This window comes from Ornithorhynchus anatinus, chromosome 14, assembly GCF_004115215.2.
Source record: "Ornithorhynchus anatinus isolate Pmale09 chromosome 14, mOrnAna1.pri.v4, whole genome shotgun sequence".
NCBI lineage: Eukaryota > Metazoa > Chordata > Mammalia > Monotremata > Ornithorhynchidae > Ornithorhynchus > Ornithorhynchus anatinus.
In genome coordinates, this window is record NC_041741.1 from 47787019 (window position 1) to 47808311 (window position 21293).

At 51.5% G+C, this 21293-nt stretch overlaps 1 protein-coding gene across 2 annotated transcripts in view; it reads right to left on the reverse strand.

Annotated features, from left to right (window-relative positions):
• Window positions 1–21293, reverse strand: part of TCF20 (transcription factor 20) — a 203313-nt gene that overhangs the window by 173025 nt on the left and 8995 nt on the right. For both annotated transcript variants that reach the window (XM_029079142.2, XM_029079140.2), the window contains exon 2: window positions 10729–10759. The gene's annotated coding sequence lies outside the window, so the exon portion shown is untranslated. The remainder of the gene's footprint in view (window positions 1–10728; window positions 10760–21293) is intronic.

Consider the following 21293-nt stretch of genomic DNA (forward strand, 5'->3'; position numbering starts at 1 on the left):
TCTACTTCCCTGGGCTTAGTACAGTGTTCTGCACACTAAATGCGCTCCATAGATATGATTGACTTAATGAATGGATGTACAAAGCACTGGGGTAGATCTAAGATAATTAAGTTGGACACAGACCCTGTCCTATATGGGGCTCACAGTCTAAGTAAGAGACTAGGAGGGAGTAGGACTTAATCCCCAGTTTACAGATGGGGTAACTGAGGCACAGAAAAGTTAAGTACTTTGCCCAGAGTCACACAGCAGACAAGTGGTGGAAAGGGCTTAGAACCCAGGTCCCAGGCCCCAGCTTTATTCACCGCACCACATTGCTTCCCTTGAGGGCCGGGAACATATCTACCAACTCTGTTGCACTGTACTCTCCCCTCTGCACAAGGAAACTCTCAATAAATACTACTGACCGACTGATAGACTGCTCTGCACCCAGGAAGCTCTCAATACATACCACTGATTAACTGACTGATTGATTGACTGACTGAAAATTCACAGTCCAAATCAACCGGTCAATCCGTCTTATTTACTGAGCACCTCCTGAGTGATATGCACTGTATTAAGTGTTAGGGAGGGTACAGCAGAAACAAGGCACACATTTCCTGTCCTCAAGGAGTCTTCAATTGAATGATGTCTATAGCCCACCTAGTGAGTTCTCAGCGCCTGGGGGAGAACAGTAAAGATCTTTGCCTCAAAGGAGTTTAAAAATCAAATGGGAGAGAGAGAGGGAACCGAGTGATTTAAAGCTAGAGGTAGTAGGAGGGGAACAAGTCCTCAAAGCCTCCCTGCCATTTTGGTCAGTCTCTTCCCTCCCAGGGACACTGGCTTGGGCGGCACCTTCCGCGAGGTTGAATAATCGATCGTTCGATCGGTGGAGAAGCCAAGTGGAAAGAGCACAGGGATGGGAGTCAGAGGACCTGAGTTCTGATCCCAGCTCTGCCAGCTGCTTGCTGTACGTGGGCAAGTCATTTCACTTGAGAAGGGCAGGGCATAGTGGAGAGAGCACGGGCCTGGGAGCCAGAAGGACAAAAGGTCACCTTGCTCCCCATATTCTACGCACAGCTCAATAATGCCAGGTTTTTTGTTTGTGGGTTTGCTTGTTTTATGGTATTTGTTAAGTGCTTACTATGTGTCAAGCACTTTTCTAAGCACTGAAGTATATATAAGTTTATCAGGATGAACACAGTTCCCATCCCAGCTTGGCCCCTTGTCTGTTGTGTGACCTTGGGCAAGTCCCTTCACTTCTCTGTGCCTCAATTACCTGTGTAAAATGGGGATCGACCTGAGCCCCACATGGGATAGGGAGTGTGTCCAATTCGATTTGCCTATATAATAATAATGTTGGTATCCGTTAAGCGCTTACTATGTGCCCAGCACTGTTCTAAGTGCTGGGGTAGATACAGGATAATTAGGTCGTCCCACGTGACCCCACACCAGCACTTAGTACAGTGCCTGGCACACAGTAAATGCTTAACAAATACCATTATTATTATTCTCTGTGTTCTTTGTGCCTCAGTTACTTCATCTCTAAAATGGAGAGTAAACCTCCTCCCTCCAACTTGGATTGCGAGCCTCTGAGGGACGAGGACTGTGCTCATCCTGATAAATTTCTATCTACCTCAGTGCTTAGAACAGAGCTCGACACATAGTAAGTGCTTAACAAGTACCATAAAACAAACCAAGAAAACCCTGGCATTATTGAACTGTGTGCAAAACACTGTCCTGAGTGCTGAGTATGAGGAGCAAGGTGAAAGGGCGGGGCTCAGAGGGCCACTGAGGGGGAAACCGACATTTCCCTCCATCCCACCAAATAAGCCGCTTGGTCAGAGGTCTCAGTTACCCAGGCCCCCAACCGCCACTGATCCCATCCCAGATCCAGGCCCAGCTCCTATTTTTCAGCTCCATTGAAAAATAGCCAATGTGGAAAATAAAGAGCAGGAAGAGGGGGCAGTGGGAATGACTCTCTGTCTCGTTCAAAGCCTTAATGAAGGCCCATCTCCTCCAAGAGGCCTTCCCTGACTATGCCCTCCTTTCCTCTTCTCCCACTCCCTCCTGCGTCGCCCTGACTTGCTCTGTTTATTCACCACCCCCTCCCAGCCCCACAACATTTATGTCCATATCTGCCATTTCTTCATTTATATTAATGTCCGTCTCCCCTTCTAGATTGAGAGCGCCCTGTGGGCAGGGAATGTGTCTGTTTATAATAATAGTAATAATTACGGTATCTGTTAAGCGCTTATTATGTGCCAGGCACTGTACTAAGCGCTGGGGTGAACACAAGCAAATTGGGGTGGACATAGTCCCTGTCCCACAAGGGGCTCCCAGTCTCCATCTCCATTTTACAGATGAAGTAACTGAGGCATGGAGAAGTAAAGCGACTCTCCCAAAATCATACAGCAGACAAGTGGCGGAGCCGAGAGGAGAACCCATGATCTTCTAACTCCCAGGCCCGTGCTCTATCTACTCTGCCATGATGCTTCTCATTACTGTTGTATTGTACTCTCCCGAGCGCTCCGCACACAGTAAGCACTCCATAAATACAACTGAATGAATGAAGGAAGGAAGGCAGCCATGAAGGTCTCCTGGGTGACAATGGAATCGAGAGGTCCGGCGTCCACCAGCTGGCCTCCTGCCCGTATGAGGAGGCTGGCTCACATCAGCCTTGGCCAGTTTGTTCGCTGCCCTATTTCTCGGACAATCTGAAATCTGGATCCGAGCCACCCTTGGCCGGCCAGGTTTTCCCTGCCGGCCCTATGCCCTGGTATACAAGCCCGGTGCAGGCCAACACGCTTGGAAGGGTTTCAGGCCACAGTTCCCAGCAGCTCCCTGGGCGGCCCCCGGGGCAGTCTTGTGGGAAAACTTGCTGCTCATGCGGGTCCAGAGGGGAAAGAGGAGGAGGAGGAGGAGGCGGAGGATGTGGGAGGAGAGGCAGAGGGAAGGAGGTGTGGGGATCGTGGAGGCCTTGGCCAACCCAACCCTTCCTGAGCGGGCAAGGAGTGACCCAGCCCAACCATGTGCCAGCTAGGCTTGGGATCTTCAGGCCAAACTGGCCCTGCCCAAGACTCTCCCAGAACACATTCTCTCAGTGTGTGTATATATATATCTAGATATATATATACACTTAGTAAGCACTTAACAAATCTCTCTCACACACACACCCACCCTCTCTCTCTCTCTCTCTTTGTTGAGCACTGACTATGTGCCAAGCACTGTCTAAGCCCTGGGGTAGATACAAGACAATCAGGTCAGTCGCAATCACTGCCCCCATGGGGCTCACAGTCAGGTAGGAGGGAGAACAGCTATTGAATTCCTATTTCATAGATGAGGACATCTGTACATCTCCTCCAGGAACATCTCCTCCAAGAGGCCTTCCCTGACTAAGCCCTCACTTCCTCTTTTCCCACTCCCTTCTGTGTCGCCCTTACGCTTGGATTTGATCCTTTTATTCACCTCTCCCTGAATCCCAAAGCACTTATGCGCATATCCGAAATGCATTCATTTATATTAATGTCTTCCTCTCCCTCTAGCCTGTAAGCTCACCCTGGGCAGGAATGTGTCTACCAACTACGTTATATTGTATTTCTTCTAGTGCTCAGTACAGTGTTCTGCACACCATAGATGCTCAATATATACTGATGGATTGATGAGGAAGTTGAGGCTTATAGAATTGAAGTGACTTGCCCAAGTCCTCATGGCAGGGAAGTGGCAGAGGCAGGATTTGCACTGCAGTCCTCTGACCCCCAGGCCTGCGCTCTTTCCAGTAGGCCACACTGCTACTTGTGACGTCTTCGAAAATGGGAAATGAAATGGCAATAGATGCATTTGTCAACTAGTGCAGGGGAAGAAACCCTGGGCCAGCCTTCAGGATGCCTGGGTCCGGGCCCCAGCTCGTCCTGCTGACCGTGTGACCTTGGGCAAGTCACTTCACCTCTCTGGGCTGTCCGCCCCGCCCTCACCCTCCTCCACAAGGACCGTGATAAAACCTCCCCCCCCCCCCCCCCCCCGTCTCACAGGAAGGATTTGGAGAATAAAACGAGATAATAGCTGTGAAAGCACACCGAGTGCTTAGGAAGAAAGACGCTATGGAAACCGAAGTATTATTATCACAAACCCTACCCCGCTCTCTCCCGAATACAGACTTTGCAGGCGATACTTGCGAGCCAACGCGATCTGCTAATACGCCATTTCTTCAGTCGTAGAGCCAGGAGCCCGTCTGCCCAAAGAGCCGGCCTCCCGGGGCCTGGCATACACAGCTTAGCTACCTGGCACGAGATCCTCTTCAATTTCATTTCCTGCCCGAGAGTCCTTTCACGTTCCACAGACACTGATGCTTTATTATTATTAGTAGTAGTAATCGTATTTATTGAGAGCTTACTGTGTGCAAAGCAGTGTACTAAGCACTTGGGAGAATAAACTAGAAGATCAGAGACATGCCCTGCCCACAGCGAGCTCTCAGTCTAGAGGGGGAGATAGACATTAATATAAATAAATAGATAATTAAATAAATAAATGACAGATCTATACATATGTGCTGTGGGGGAAGGAGGGAGGATGAATGAAGGAGCAAGTATGAGCGGCGCAGAAGCGAATGGGAGAAGAGGAGAGGAGGGCTCAGTCAGGGAAGGCTTCCTTGAGGAGATGTGCCTTCAATACGGCTTTGAAGTTGGGGAGAGCAATTATTTGACTGAATAATACTAATAATAATAAATACGATATTTGTTAAGCACTTATGTGCCAAGCACTGTTCAAAGCGCTGGGGTAGATATAAGGTATCTACCCTCCCCCTTCCCACCTCCCCTCAGCTAAGCCCCCTTCCCCCCCCTTTCCCTGTGCTCCTCCCCCCTCCCTTTCCCCTCCCTCAGCACTGTGCTCGTCCGCTCATTTGTATATATTTTTATTACCCTATTTATTTTGTTAATGAGATGTACATCCCCTTGATTCTATTTACTGCTACTGTTCTTGTCTGTCTCCCCCCATTAGACTGTAAGCCCGTCACTGGGCAGGCATTGTCTCTGTTTCCGAACTGTACATTCCAAGTGCTTAGTACAGTGCGCTGCACATAGTAAGAGCTCAATAAATACTACTGAATGAATGAATAAGGTACTGATGAGGGACAGAGTCCCTGTCCCAAATGGGGCTCACAGTTTTAATCCCCATTATACAGATTAGGGAACTGTGGCACAGAGAAGTTAAGTGACTTAACAAGGTCACACAGCAGACAATCTGTGGGCCGGGTTTAGAACCCACGACCTCTGTCTTCCAGGCCCGTGCTCTTTCCGCTAAGCCATGCTGCTTCGCCTCCCTTCACGACTCGAGTCCCTGCCCGCCCTGCCCCCAATAATGAGCTTTCTCCACACCTCCTTCTGCCTGGTGTCTCTCTGCCCTAGCCCCTGTCCTAGGAGATAGCAGGACCTATTGGAAAGACCCAGCCCCGGGCCCGGCATCGGCTCCGGCCCCAGCCCTGCCTCCGTCTCCGTGAATAAAACATTCATTAGCATTTTGGCTTCAGGAGCAGAAGGGGCACCACGCTGGGCATAGGTCCCCATCCCAGTGGCAGGACGCAGGCAGCTGCAGTGACGGAATTTGCCCGAGGGGACTCTGGGGCAAAACATTCCAGTGTGACAGCAATCAATCAACCCGGGGCACCAGCGCCAGTCCCCGGCCAAGGCTGAGTGCCAACCCTCGGCTCCGGCCTAGCCTCTTCCGGACCACTTTGGCCCAGATGTTTTTCACTATTTTGGGGATTCCTCTACTGATATTTTTATGTCTGTCTCTTCGTTAAGGTGGAAGCTCCCTGTGGACGAGGAATAGATCACTTCTCTGGTCTGAATTTCCCAAATGTTTTGTACAGAACATCGCGCCCAGTGGGGAGCTCAATAGATAATTGGACTACTGCCTTACTAAAATCATAACTCCACCAAGAGGCCTTCCCCGACTAAACCCTTATTTTCCCTACTCATATCGCCTGTGCACTTTGACATGTACCCTTTGAGCACTTAATAATCGTAATTGTCATTTTTGTTAAGTGCTTACTACGTGCCAGACACTGTACTAAGAGATAGGGTGGATACACACAGATCAGGCTGGATACAGCCCCTGTCGCACCTATGGCTCACAGACTCAACCCCCTTTTACAGATGAGGTAACTGAGGCACAGAGAAGTGAAGTGATTTGCCCGAGTTCTCATAACAGACAAGTGGCGGAGCCATGACTAGTACCCATGACCTTCTGACTCCCAGGCCCGTGTTCTATCCACTATGCTATGAGTCACCCCACCCTCAGCACTCATATCCATATCTGTAATTTATTTTAATGTCTGTCTCCCCTTCTAACCTGTACGTTCCTTGTGGGCAGGGAACATGTCTGTGTCCACAAACGTGAATCTACTCCTGCGCTTAGCACAGTGTCTGGCATGTAGTGGTTCCCAAACACCACAATTATTCTTATTCTTATTCCTGCATTCTCCCAAGCGCTTAGTCCAGGGCTCAGCACAGAGTAAGTGCTCAGTGAATGATCAATGAGCCTCCACAGACGGAGGGAGGTGGAATGAGAAAGGAGGACGGAGCAGTGCTGTTTACCAGCGAGGGGTCTAACGAGCCACCAATTTCCCACGAGTTCCCGTGGACGGCCGGGGGGACAGGGGAGGGGCGGATTTGAGTTCCAAATTCTCAGAGAAATAGCAGGGATGCGGGAGAGAGGAGAGCTGGGGAATGGTGTAGAAGGGGCTGGAGAGTCAGTCCCTCCCCCTCCCCCCCCCCCCATCTAGAGAATCTCCCGGAGGGAAGCACTCTGCTCCTCTCTGGTTAACGGAAAAAACCCTCTATAATAAAGGTTCACCGAACGCAATTACTGCTGCTTGTTAAGCATGGCGGGACATCGCCGTGCCACTGGGCCGGCATTGCTCTGCTCCCAATTAGCCTGCCAACCACTCCATCCAACGGCTTACTCACACGGGCACCGTCGGAGCAGGGGCACGCTACCCGGCCACCCCTTCTGCCAATCAGGAGGCGGCCCGCGCTGGGCCTCGACGCTCTCCCCCTGCTCTCCCCTTTACCCTTCCCTCGGGGGGGAGGTGACAGGGGAAGGGGAAGGGAAAGGCCCCCCGTTTCCAATCAGCCTGTCTCATTCGCAGCAAGTGGCAGGCTCCCTAGGACCGCGGGGACCCGCTAATGAAGATGGCCAACATTAATCTCTTCCTTCTCCCGACAGGTCAATTTATAGTTCCGCGGGGAACCCTGGCTCTAGGCCAGAGGGTCCGAGACTGCTCTCCTCGTTCCCCGGGAGGAGAGGCGGCCACGGGCTCGCAGCGGGTCCGGGGGTGGCGCCTGGGTCCCGGAGGTCTCATCTGTCGGAGAAACAGGACGCTCTGCCTTCCACGTGCCCGAGTCTCTCCCTATGAGGCCACCAGCCCAGGCTCCGCCCCGTGTTCGCCCCCGGAGAGCCGCGAAGGGGACATTCTCCGGCCAATGAGGTCGGAAGAGCCGCGAAGAGGACGTTCTCCAGCCAGTGGGGTCGGAAGAGAAGCCAAGAGGACATTCTCCGGCCAATAAGGTCGTAAGAGACGTAAAGAGGGCATTCTCCTGCCAGCAAAGAGGACAATCTCCAGCCTGTGAGGTAGAAGGAGCCGCGAGAAGGACATTCTCCAGCCAATGATGTTGGAAGGAGCCCTGGGAGCCAGATTCCCAAATGGGCGAATCCGGTCTCTGGAAGGGTCGCAAATGGCCCCACCATCATCACCACTACTGGATGCGTTGTTTTGCTTTTTTATAATGTTGGTATTTGTTAAGCAACAAATGTGCAGAGCACTGTTTTATGGTACTTGTTAAGTCCTTATTACATGCCAAGCACTGTACTAAGCACTGGGGTAGATACAAGACAATCAGGTTGGACACCACCTCTGTTCCAGATGGGGCTCACGGTCTACAGGGGAGGGAATACGATTTAATCCCCATTTTACAGAGGAGGCAACTGAGGCCCAGAGAGGTTAATTAACTTGTTCAAAGTGAAAAAAAGCAGACAAGTGGCAGAGCTGGAATTAGAAACCAGGTCCTCTGAGTCCTGGGCCCAGGCTCTTTCCACGGGGCATCATTCCACAATCCAGTGTACCGGGAGGCAGCAGGGCCTAATACAGAGAGCACAGAACTGGGATCCAGGATACTTGGGTTCTAGCTCCGTCTCTGCCCCTGGCTTGCTCCGTGACCTCTGGGAAGTGGCTCCACCTCTCTGGCCTTCGGTTTCCTCAACTATAAAATGAGGATAAAGTGGACTGGGAACCCCAGTGGGGACAGGGGATTGTATTGGATGTGATGAACTTGTATCTACCCCAGTGTTTAGTACCATGTAAGCACTTAATAAATGCCTTTAGGGTTACTATAATTATTTCCTCAGGCAACTGCCATACTATTCATTTTGGCGGACCTTCATTTCTCTGGGGATTAAGGCCCATTCAAGAATTGGGATAGGTCCTCTCTGGTACCAGTGCGATGCAGCATGGCCCGGTCTAATGGAAAGAACCCGGGCCTGTGAATTCAGAGGACCTGGGTTCTAATCCCAGCTCCGCATTTTATCTGCTGTGTGACTTTGGGCCAGTCATTTTGCTTCTCTGGGCCTCGGTTTTCTCTTCCGTACAATGGGGATTCGATTCCGGTGCTCCCTCCCACGCCCCACTCGTGGTCTAAGGGGACCTTGTCCGACCTAATGATCTGGTATCTACCCCAGAACTTAGCATAGTGCTTGGCACATAGCGGGAGCTGAGCAAACCCCACAGTGCCGATCCTGATGATGATGATGATTACGGCAGCGGCCTCCCCTCCCCGCACCGCTGGTTCGGAAAGAAAAGCGTCGGCCACGCTACCGCCCACGGCATCTGGATTTTGTTTCCACTGAGACGGCAGCGAGGAGCGTTTTGACTGAATGGTAATCACATTCCACGCTCTCAAGGTGGGAGTCCTTCAGATGGGGCTCTGGCTAAATGCTGGAGGGCGAAGGGGGGGAAGGGGGGAGGGAAGCCGGACCCTCACTCAGCTGAAGTAGCCACAAGCTAAAGGCCCTCGCTGAGGGAGAGGCAAAGGGAGGGGGTGAGGAGAGGTAGGTAGGAAAGGGTCTGGTATAACCCAGGCCACACACTTCGCCCCTCTAATCTCGATCTCGCCTGCCTCCCCACAGACCCGTCATCCACATCCTTCCTCGGGCTTGGATCCCCCACCACCCCCTTCTCATCGGACAGACCACGGCTCTCCTCACCTCCTAAAATCATACCTCTTCCAAGAGGTCTTCCAGGACTAACCCCCTCATTTCCCCAACTCGCTCTCCCTCCTGTGTCATCTGTGCACTAGGATCTGCACCTATTACTAATAATAATCACGATCACGGCACTAATTAAGCGCTTACTAGGTACCAGGCACGGTACTAAGCGCTGGGGTAGACACAAGCAAATCGAGTTGAAAACAGTCCCGGTCCATGTGGGACTCACAGTCTCAATCCCCATTTTACAGATGAGGTAAACGAGGCCCAGAAAAGTGAAGTGACTCGCCCAAGGTCACGCAGCCGACAAGTGAGGGAACCGGGACAAGAACCTTGATATTTACCTCACCCTCAGCCCTACAGCACTTATGTCCTTACCCTTATATTCTGTCATTTTCCCTATCTGTAATTTATTTTAATGTCTGTCTCCCGCTAGACTGTAAGGTCCATGTGGGCAGGAAACACGACTACCAACTCTTGTACTCTCTCAAGCGCTTTGTACAGTGCCCTGCACCTAGAAAATGCTCAATAAGTAGCACTGATCGATGGAACCGCCGCCCCTCTGACCCCAGCCGCACATCTGTGAAGCGGCGCTCCTCGGGAGGTCAAAGTAGAACAATGAGCAAAGCCAGGTCTCGCCGATCAATCAGTCAATCAATCAATGGTATATACTGAGGGTGGCGGATGCCTACACCCTGCACCCACGGAGGAAAGGCTGCTGGGAAGACATCTCTCTGCCCAGCAGCCAACGTCTTTCCCAAAGAAAAGCTGGATTAATCTTGGAAAGCGCGCAATGCCACCCCCCGCCCCACCCCCAACCAGGGTGGTGCCAGTGCCCCTCTCCCGACCCAGAAGTAGCATCAGTAGTATTTATTGAGCACCCGCTTGATGCAGGGCACAGAACTGAGAGCTAAGGAAGCAACAAACCATCGTTCTGTGATGTGAGGGCACCCGAAGGGCACGCGAAAAGGATCTTGGTGAAAATCCACAGAACCCCAAGCATCTCCCTCTGGGGATGGAGGGGGTGCCCCAAAACTCCTCCCGACTGGCTCCAGAGCCGCGACATCCCCTTCCCAGGTACCCGAGTACACGGGCACCGCATCCGAGCCAAGGTTCTCGGCGACGAGAGGAGGGGGGCCGGACATTGAAAGTAAAAATACCAGGCACGAAGGCGTAGCGACCGGACCGGACCAGAAAGGGCCATAGAAACCCGGATCATCCCGTGTAACCCCAGGTGAGCATCCCCCTCACTTCACAAGGACCACTGGTCAGCCGCTTCTCTCCGCCTCCCACCAGAGTCACACTTGCCACGTTCTCCCCGGAGCCTCTGGGGAAGGGCAAAAGTGCTACCTCTTCCTCCGAGAAGCCTCCCCTCGCTTAACCTTGAGGTCCCCACCCAGCCAACGGGGTGGGGGTGGGGGGGCCCGGCTCTGCCCCCAATTCCGCTTCTCCCCCCAATTCCGAAAAGCCCCCTGAACTCAGTTGACTTACCTCAGTGTCCAGGAGGGCTGCATGGGTCCTGCTGGAGAAGAAAAAAAATAATAATAAAAAAAAATTCAAATGTCCAAACTCCAGAGAGACCCAGGGTCTCCAACCTTCGGCTCTAGGGGCAGGCCGTTTACTCCGATCTCTGTGAAAAGTCAACTAGGCCGTAGTAGAGGACTGGGTCCTGGTGGGAGGGTGGATGCTGGGTGGGGGGTGACTGGGGACCCCTCTTTCTCTCTCTCTCTCTGAAGCGGGGATTTTTTGGGTCTTGGGCTCGGGTCTCCCCCCACACACGGCACCCCACCTTTGGCTCCCTCGGCCGGCAGGCAGGCAGGCCAAGGGGGGCTCGGATGGCTGATTTAGCAGGGGCATCCAGCAGCCTTGAGTGGCTGGATGCGATTTACAGACTGCAATTCCCTACGCCCCTCGATAGCACTTAAGAGAGACACAGGGAGGCAGAAGGGATAATGTGTGGGAGGGAGGGGAAAGGAAAGGGAGACCGAGAAGGGGCCAGGGGAGGAGGAGGAGGAGGATTAGGAGCAGGAGAAGAAGGAGCAGGAGGAGGTGGAGGAGGAACGGGAGGAGGAGGATGGAAACAGGAGCAGGAGGATGGATGGAAACCGTGCGGGGAGGAAAAGAAAACCGTGCGGAGGAGGAGAAGGGAGGAGATAGGGAGGAGAGGGAGACGATGCGGGAAGGAGAGGAGAAGGGAGGAGAAGACGGGGGAAGAAGGGAGGAGATTGAAACGGTAAGGGGAGGAGGGAGGAGACGAAGGGAGGAGATGGAAGGAGAAGGAAGCCGGGCGGTGGGGGAGAAAACGATGCAGGGGTTGTGGGGAGGAGGGAGGAAAGGGAAAGGATGCGGAGAGGGGGAAGGAGAAAAAGTGCGGGGAGAAGGGGGAGGGTGGGAGCTCACTGGGGGCAGGGAATGGGTCTGTTATACTGTTATATTGGACTCTCCCAAGCGCTTAGTACAGTACTCTTACACGGTAAATGCTCCATCAATAGGATTGAATGAATTAACGAAGGGAGTGAGGGAAAGGTACTCGGGGTGGGGGGAGTGCTGTGGGCAGGGAATATCCCTTTTTTTGTCCAATGTGGCACAGGGACTGCATCCAACCCAATTATCTCGCAACTACCCCAACGTTTAGTATAGTGCCTGGCACACAGTAAGGGCTCGACAAATACCACCATTACTATTATTATTTTAAAATCAGTTACAGATGGAGGAAGTAGAGTATAAGGATGAGGATATAAGTACAGAGACCTGAGCTGATTTTCCCAGAGGCAGAGGCAGGGCCAGACAGCCTCCGGAGATTCCTTCCCGCTCCCTGATTATTCTGTGATCTCAGAAAAGAAACCTCAGCCTTTTGGGCAAGTCCCGACACCGCTTTCAGAAATAATTTAAGAACCAACATCTTTAAGCGGCTGGGTTTTATCAGTGGGGGAGGGGACGGAGCGGGGCTCGTCCGTCACACGAGAAGCAGCGTGGCCTAGTGGTGAGAGCACAGGCTCCGGAGTCAGGGAACATGGGTTCTAATCCCGGCTGTAATTCTTGCCTGCTGTGTGACCTTGGACAAGTCACTTCACTTCTCTGGGCCTCGGTTATCTCATCTGTAAAATGGGGATTAAGACTGCAAGCCCCATGTGGGAAAGGGACTGTGTCCAACTTGATTACCTTGTATCTACCCCAGAGCTTAGAACAGCGCTTGGCACATAGCAAGCATTTAACAAATACCATCATTATTATATGAATCTCAAACAATGGGGAGAGATTGAGCGTACGAACCTCCACTAGACCGGAAACTCCTTGGGTGCAGAGAGTCATTCAATAGTATTTATTGAGCGCTTACTATGTGCAGAGCACTGTACTAAGGCTTGGAATGTACAATTCGGCAACAGATAGAGACAATCCCTGCCCATTGACGGGCTCACAGTCTAATCGGGGGAGACAGACAAAAACAACAGCAATAAATAGAATCAAGCGGATGTACACCTCATTCACAAAATAAATAGGGTAACAAAATCAGGATTTCTATCTCTATTATACTCCTCCAAGGGCTTAGAACACTTTTTTGTTGTTGGTATTTTTTTCATTTGGTATTTTTGTTAAGCGCTTGCTAAGTGTCAAGCACTGTTCTGAGTGCCGGGGTAGACATGAGGTAATCAGGCTGGGCACAGTTCCTGTCCCACATAGGGCTCAAAGCTTAAATTGGAGGAGGGAGGATTTAATCCTCTTTTCACAGATGAGGTAATTGAGGCCCAGAGAAGTTAAGTGACTCGCTCGTGGTCACCCAGCCGACAAGTGGCAGAGCCGGGATTAGAACCCAGGTCCTCTGACTCCCAGGTCCGGGTTCTTTCCGCTAGGCCACAAAACTTTTCAAATCTTCCAAGTTTTCTTTTTATCAGTCTCATTCAATGGCCCCTAGGGATCAAGTCCCTAGTAAAACTGATAGAAAATCTGGAATTATGCAGAACTTGACATCCCGACATACTTTCCTAATATTAGCTTATTTGCGGAGCACTCCGGAGGACAAGGTGATAGTCTCCTCATTTGACAGCGAGGAAGGCAGTGTTGCCTAGTGGAAAGAGCAAGGGCCTGAGAGTCAAGTTCCAGATTCGGGTCCCAGCTCGGTCACCTGGCTGCCTTGTGACCTAGGGCAAATCGCCTCTCTGGACCTCAGTTTCCCCACCTGAAAATAAGATCCCTAACTCACTCTCCCTCCCTCTCTTACTGGGAGCCCCTGAGGGATAGGGACTGGCTTCGACCTGATCACAGTGCTTGGCACAGAGTAAGTGCTTAATAAATGCCACTGTTCTTATTCCAGTTCAATAGGAGGAGGAAGCCACGGTAGAAAGAGGCTAAGGGTCTGGGAACAGGTCAGGAATTCCTGGAAATCTCCTCTCTCGCAGTCTTGATTCTCCCAGCATGCTCCTCCTACGGCATCGCCAACCCTTTCCCCTCATGACACTAATTAGCCTTCTGGCTGGCAGGATTCGCAGAGCATGGAAAGGGAGGCGAAAGGGAAGATCACTCAATCAATCGATGGTATTTATTGAGTGCTTACTGTGTGCGGAACACTGCACTAAGTACTTGGCAGCGTATAATAAATACGATTGAATTGAACGAATGACCCATTTGCCATGACTCTACTGCCATTTAAGCCTGAATGAACCTTCCTGGGAGGACGGCAAGGCCCAAAGCCTGTTTCCCCGATCCAGGGACCTCGAGGAATCAGGAGCCTGAGGGAGGTGAAAACCTGGGAAAGCAGGACAGAGCCAGGAGGGCGAGAAGGGGGCTGGTCCCGGGGCCAACTGAGGGAGGGAAGCTGTACTTGTAATAGGATCCGAGTCTCTCCCAGCAACCACTTTCTCTTTTTCTTTTTTAAAAAAGAAACTGGAGTCTTGCTGGGGTCAGGAAATCTCCAGGTGGTCCAGCCCGGCCCCGTGTGGGAAAGCAGTAACGGGGCTTGGGCCTGAGGGACAGTCAAGTGACCGCAGCTGCCTTTCAAGAGAGCAGCCTGTGGTCACTGCAGTGACCTCTTCATTCTCCACCGGCCAGGGGCTACACAGAAGCGCTCCTGGGGAAATGGGGTGAGGGGGTGGAGGGAGAGGGAGAGGGTTCCTTCAGTAGTTCTTCAAATTCTGCTGCAAACGTCCAGTCCTGGGGGATAGGATGAAAATCTCTCATCCTGGTGGCTGCTGGACGGACAAGGGGCCTAGGAAATCTTCTCCAGGCAGGGTTGGCATGGCTGATAGAGCAGACAGGCTTGGGAGTCATAGGGCCATGGGTTCTAATCTCGGCTCCGCCCCTTGTCTGCTCTATGGCCTTGGACAAGTGGCTTCACTTCTCTGGACCCCGGTTACCTCATCTGTAAAATGGGGATTGAGACTGTGAGCCCCACGTGGGACAGGGACTGTGACCAACCCGATTTGCTCGTATCCACCCTAGCACTTAGTACAGTGCCTGACACATAGTAAGTGCTTAATTACCCAACTATCATTATTGACTGACTGATTGATTGACTGGTTGCCTTCTAGCTGCCCCCACCACGTTCCGCACGATACCGTAGGTCACACTGCCCGCACACACAACGTCATTCATCGACACATCACACACGGCTTTTGTGGGAAGAAGACAACTCCCTCGTCCCTTGGGGCAGACTCTACCTGCTCTCTAAAAATGATATTAAGACTTGTGGTGTTTGCTAAGCATCTACTTTGCGCCAAACACTGTCTTAGGCACTGGGGGGAGAAACAATACATCAGATTGGAACAGTCTGTGTCCCACACAGGGCTCGCAATCAATGAGGGAGGGAAAAGAGGTATTTAATCTCTCTTTTACAGATGAAACCGAGGCCCAGAGATGTGAAGTAGTAATAGAATTTATTCACTCAATCGTATTTATTGAGCGCTTATTGTGTGCACTGTACTAAGCTCTTGGGAGGGTACGATACAACAATAAAGCGTGGAATTTATTGGAATAAAGTGGGAAGCAGCGTGGCTCAGTGGAAAGAGAAAGAGCCTGGGCTTCGGAGTCAGAGGTCATGAGTTCGACTCCCGGCTCTGCCACTTGTCAGCTGTGTGACTGTGGGCAAGTCACTTCACTTCTCTGTGCCTCAGTTACCTCATCTGTAAAATGGGGATTAAATGTGAGCCTCACGTGGGACAACCTGATTACCCTGTATCTACCCCAGCACTTAGAACAGTGCTCTGCACATAGTAAGCGCTTAACAAATACCAACATTATTATTATTAAACAGTCACATTCCCTGCCCACAACCAGCTTGCATCCTTACCATATACAGAGCACTGAACTATTATATTGTACTCTCCGGAGGGCTTAGTACAGCGCTCCGCACAAAGTAAGCGTTCAATAAATATGACTGATTGTTGGGAAAGAACACACAGGTGGGAATTCAGACGCAGTCGCTGCCTCAGTTACCTCGTCTGTAAAATGGGGATTAAGACTGCGAGCCCCATGTAAACTCGTTGTGGACACAGAATGTGTCCTTTCATTGTTATATTACACTTTCCCAAGCGCTTAGTACAGTACCTTGCACGCAGTAAGCACTCGAGTTTAAATACAACTCGATGGACAAATGAATGAATGTGGGACAGGGACTGTGTTCAACCTGATTAGCTTGTACCTAACCCAATGCTTAGTAGACTGCCTGGCACATACTAAACGCTTAATACCATAAAAAATGATGGCATCAAACTGCATCTATTTGGGAATTTTCTAATTCCATAAAAACATAAGCGCACTTCACTTTAATTAATGATATTTCCTTGTTGACTATTATCTGCCAAGCCTCCCCCCACCCCGCCCCCACTCCTCAATTAATGCTTTATTGAGGGGTGAGATCATCATAGAATTAGTGCAAATTATTAGCCTACTGGGTTTCAAGAGAAAGGCAAGTCCACTGGGAGGAGATCCAAAGAGGTGGGGAAGCCTCCACAAGAAAGGAGAAGCAGCGACGGTTCAGAGGAAAGAGCCTGGGCCTCGGAGTCACAGGCCCTGGGTTCTAATCCCAGCTCTGCCATCTACCTCCTGCGTTACCTTGGACAAATCCCTTAATTTCTCTGTGCCTCAGTTTCCTCATCTGTAAAATGGGGATAAAATGTCTGGTCTTCCATCCCCCAGACTGTGAGCCCCATGTGGGACAGGGTGTGCAGCGTGGTTTAGTGGATAGAGCGGGGCCTGGGAGTCAGAAGGACCTGGGTTCTAATCTCCGCTCCACCACATGTCTGCTGGGTGACCTTGGGCAAGTCACTTCACTTCTCTATGCCTTGTCTGTGTAACTATATCATCTGTAAAATGGGGATAAGAGTGTGAGACCCATGTGGGACAGGGACCGTGTCCAACCTCATTAACTTGTATAAAAATAATAATAATGTTTCTGGTATTTGCCAAGCGCTATGTGCCAGGCACTGTACTAAGCACTGGGGTGGATACAAGCAAATTGGGTTGGGATACAAGCAACTGTGGGGCTCACAGCCTCATCCTCATTTTACAGATGAGGTATCAGAAGCATAGAAGTGAAGTGACTTGCCCAAGGCCACCCAGCAGACAAGTGGCGGAGCCGGGACTGTCTACCCCAGCGTTTAGAACAGTGCTTGACACATAGTAAACGTTTAATGAGTACCATCATTATTACTCCGGAGCACAAAGTACATACCTAAGCACGCCTAGTCTATAGGAAGCGCTGAAGAAATACCACATATTAATCTTATTACTATTGATTGACGAAGACCTGCCTGCTCCAGCTCAACCCGGCCGTTTCTCAGCCCCCGACTGCATGGAGAAGTCTTAGTGGTCAAACCCCGCTTGTTAGCGGGCTAACAAGTTGAGGCTCGTTAGCCCCGTTACAGAAACAGGCGGAACCCCTGACCTCTCTCTAACCTGGTGTCGGTTTACCTGGCACTGACGAGTTCCATTTTCCTTTGGCATCCTAATAAACCTTTCGTTTTCAGGAAAGGGCTCCTCCTCAGTTCTAATTAGGAGGGAGGACTCTTCTCTTTCCTTGCCGATGGGATGTTTAAGGAGGGTTTGGCCATCGCTCCTATGCCCCATAACAGTCATTCATTCATTCATTCAATCGTATTTTTGGAGAACTTACTGTGGACAAGGCACTGTACTAAACACTTGGGAGAGTACAACATAACAATGAACAGACCCAGTCGCTGCCCGCAACGAGCTTATGGTCATGGTATTTATCCCTTTTGCTTTGCTGTCTCCCCCGATTAGACTGTGAGTCAATCACTGGGCAGGGATTGTCTCTATCTGTTGCCGAATTGTACATTCCAAGCGCTTAGTACAGTGCTCTGCACACAGCAAGTGCTGAATAAATACTATTGAATGGATCCCGCCCTCACCGTGGGCCAAGCACTGGGATACACGCAAGATAATTGGAATGGGCGCAGTTCCTGAACCATGCCGGGTTCCCTCCTGATGGAAGAAAAAAGGAGAGGGGGTATCTTCTCCCCATTTTACAGAGGAGGAAACTGAGGCCCAGAGAGGTTACTATTATTAGTGATAACAACAACAATAATAGCATTTGTTAAGCACTATACTTAAGCGCTAGAAGAGAAACGTGATAATCAGGTTAGACCTTGAGGCTCACAATCTAACTTGGACAGAGAAGGGGTACTGAATCCCCATTTTACAGAGGAGGAAACCGAGGCACAGAGAAGCACTTGCCCAAGGTCACAGAGCAGACAAGTGGCAGAGGAGGGATCAGAACCCAGGTCCTCTGACTCACACGTCCGCAGACCCAGGCCCGGTTCCTTCATTCATTCAACTGTTTTTATTGAGCACTTACTGGGTGAAGAGCACCGTACTAAGCGTTTGGCAGCGGACAATATAATAATAGACTGATACATTCCCTGCCCAAGATGAGCTCACAGTTCTCCGAGTCTCCGGAGGGTTGACAGATCACTGCTTCCCAGTGGACTTCGGGCCTTGCCCCAAGTCACCCAGCAGGCCAAGGAGCAGAGCTGGCATCAGAACCGACGTCTCCCGCTTCCCCGGGTCCATGCGCGATCCGCCGAGGGATAACGATGGTGCATGGGACGATTTGGGACTCTTAGAACAGTGCTTGGCCCGTAGTAAGCGCTCAACAAACACCATGATTATTATTATTATTATTATTTCTGTCCCCAATATCTGGGGGCGGGGGAGATGTGTGGGGCTCGGCGTGGGGGAGCTGGTCTTTGTCTCTAAGAAAGGAGCAGGCAGCGCTCCGGGGAAGATGTGAACAATGAGCCTCGTCATCAGGGCCCCCCCTTCCATCACCCTCCTGCTCAGAGAAGGAGTCTGGTCCCGGTGCCAAGATCTTTGGCCAGCTCTCATCACCTCAGGGGCAGCCGAGCGCCTCGGTCCCTGCCGAGGTGAACTCCAGTCTCCAGCGGCCGTTCCGGAAACGGAGAGATTAAACAAAAAGTCAGAGCCGTGCTAACACGCGGCCAGGAGCTCGGGAGGCGAGCCGGGGGAGACGTGTGAAGGGGGAAGTGCTGGGGGAGAACCCGGGAGGTGGAGAGAGGATGACCCCCGTGCCCCCACAGCCCCTCCGGCAGACAACTCAGCAACGGCCGCTCAAGTTGACGAACGAGGGTCCAGGCCCCGAAGAAGGACTTACACATTTCCACGTCCGCAGATCCAGACACGGAGAGGCAGTGTGGCGTAGTGGGAGTCAGAAGGTCATGGGTTCTACTCCTAGCTTCGCCCCTTGTCTGCTGTGTGACCTTGGGCAACTCACTTCACTTCTCTGGGCCTCAGTTCCCTCATCTGGAAAATGGGGATTGAGACTGTGAGCCCCAAGTGGGAACGGGGCTGTGTCCAACCCGTTTTACTCGTATCCACCCCAGCGCTTAGTACAGTGCCCGACACATAGAAGGGCTTAGCAAATAACAAAATCATTATTATTATTATTGGTTCATTCCTTCATTCAACTGTATTTACTGAGCACTTACTGTGTGCAGAGCACTGTACTAAGCATTTGGGAGAGGACAATATGACAGCAGGCACATGAGCTCAGAGTTGGCCGAGAGATTGCCAGAAGGTGACAGATCGCCAAGATCCAGGCAACAGAGCGATCCTTTGGCTTCACTCAACTAGCACCTCCTATTTGGGACTGGGGGAGGGAGGGGCCGGGCGAAGGGGCAGCTCGGGGCAGCTGTCCCTCATGGGGCTCACAGTTTTAATTCCCATTTTACCGATGAGGTAACTGAGGCCCAGAGAAGTGAAGTGACTTCCCAAGGTCACACAGCAGACAAGTGGCAGAGGCAGGATTAGAACTCAGGTCCTTCTGACTCCCAGGCCCGGGGTCTATCCACTAGGCCGTGCTGCTTCTCTGATCTCACTTTGGCCCTCCCCTGACCTGCTCCAACCCCAGGGTACCGGGAGAGAGTGTCCATTTCGCTGCCCCACTCAACCTGGAAGACAGTTCTTCTCTGGGCCTCAGTCTCCTCGCCTGCATCATGGGGATTAAACATCCGTTCCCTCTCCCTTAGATTGCGAGCCCCATGTGGGACACAAACTGGGTCTGATCCAATTGAATTGGATCTACCCCGGCATTTAGCACAGTGCTTGCCTGGCACATAGCAAATGCCATAATAATAATAATAACAATAATAATAATAACAGCCCTCAGCAAAGGGCTGATCCCCGGGGACCTATATGCAGATGGAGTCTCTCACACACACACACATATACTTCGGAAGCAGAAGCTGTTTCTAGCCTTAGAACCAAATTCTCACCCAAACACAGAAATCTCCCCCTCCCCCAATTCCCCACACCCCCACTCCAGGGGTCCCTGGATCTTACCAGCGCTTAGTACAGCGCTCTGCACATGGAAAACACTCCATAAGACACCATCGATTGATTTTTCTACTGGAAAAAGGAGGGGACAACCGGCCCCCAAGATGCCGAGGGGATTAATGGGTTACTGGGCAGCCAGGTCCTCGGATTAAAGGTGCTCAATCCCCCCTGCTCTGGTTTTTATTTTAGTTAATTGACTAATGGCTTTCCCAATCCCGCCTCAGTCAGAGCCCTTTGTCAGCACATCAAAGTGGTCCTGCCCAAACAGCCATTTTGTGACGTTCCAGTAACTCATCACACTCTGTCTCGCTGACAGCGCCAGGGAGACGCTAAGCAGCCTCAGCCCCGTGCGCTCTCTCGCTGGCGCTCCCTCCTCCCCACTGCCTTCTGGTGGTTCAGGAAAAGTTTCTGCCTTTTCGCTTATATCCTGGGGGGCTCGGGCTCCCAAGATAGGGCGACGGAGGGGTCACTACCTCCAGGCTGCTGGGCGGATTGGAAGCAGCGTGGCCTAGTTCTAAGCGCTGGGGTGGACAGAGGTTCATCAGATTGGACACAGTCCCTGTCCCCCATGGGGCTCACACTCTTAGTCCCCATTTTACAGATGAGGGCACTGAAGCCCGAGAAGTTAAGTGACTTGCCCAAGGTCACACAATAGACAGGTGGCAGAGGCAGGATCAGAACCCAGGTCCTTCTGACTCCCAGGCCCGTTGTCTATCCATTAAGTCAAGCTGCTCCTCCGTACTAAGTACGGGGATGAATACAAGCTAATCAGGAGGGTCCATAGCCCCTGTCCCACCAAGGGCTCACGGCCTAAGGAAGAAAGAGAACAGCCTGGGTAACAGAAGGGCCTGGGTTCTAATCCTGGTTTCGCCTGTGTGACCCTGGACAAGTCGCTTCACTTCTGTGGGCTTCAGTTCCCTCATCTGTAAAATGGGGCTTAAGACTTAGCCCCATGTGGGACAGGGACTGTGTCCAACCCGACTGTCTTGTATTAGGACTTTCCAAGCACTTACTACAGTGCTCTGCACACCATAAGCGCTCAATAAGTACGATTGAATGAATCTACCCCAGTGCTTAATGCAGTGCCTGGCACATAGCAAGCACTTAACAAATGCCACCAAATAACACACACAAAAAAAAGGTACTGAATTCCCATTTTACAGAGGAGCGAACTGAGACCCAAAGAAGTGAAGTGACTCGCCCATGGTCATCAAGCAGGCAGGTGGCAGAGCTGGGATTTAGAACCTAGG